The sequence below is a fragment of the Oratosquilla oratoria genome, chromosome 10 (genome assembly GCF_046742065.1).
Source record: "Oratosquilla oratoria isolate Oo_2021 chromosome 10, ASM4674206v1, whole genome shotgun sequence".
Taxonomy (NCBI): Eukaryota; Metazoa; Arthropoda; class Malacostraca; order Stomatopoda; family Squillidae; genus Oratosquilla; species Oratosquilla oratoria.
Genome location: NC_134786.1, coordinates 22,843,873 through 22,844,474, shown reverse-complemented (window position 1 = coordinate 22,844,474; position 602 = coordinate 22,843,873).

Here is a 602-nt window from a genome sequence, read left to right as displayed (position 1 = left end):
TTAGATTAAACTGTTCCCCCGTACCGTGCCAACTGCCAGACACCAAGCAGTGGTTGGCCAGCAGGAAACCCGCTAACTAGGAAGCCCACAGTGCTCACTGATAAACCAAGCATATGAAATGTACGGCACATTCCTTAACTTTATCATTCTTATTCTCCGCAGGAGATCAACACTGTGATTCAGAACTATAGGGTGCCTTGTTTAACAAGTGAAATATGATAGCTATTCTACCAACCTCTTTCAAATTGAGAGAAAGGAAGAATAGACACAAGCTACAAAGATCTAATTATTTTTAAAGATAGAAGTTGAGGATTCCAATGGCAACTACTTTACATGTATATATAGTAAAATAATAATTGAATATTATTTTTTGTTTTCTTAATCATGCGCACATATAAAGAGATTTGGAATGAATATATAAAAGGAGAAATGTGAGATTTTTTTCCGTAGTCCGAAGCATAAAACTATGGATATAGACATAGTTTCATCCATCTAAGAAGCATAGAAAACACATTTTCTTCGTGTTTCTAGGTAAAAAGAATTTAGACAAAATTATCAGAGAGCTTCGCCTTAAGCCATGCAAACAAATCTGCGCGGGGTTT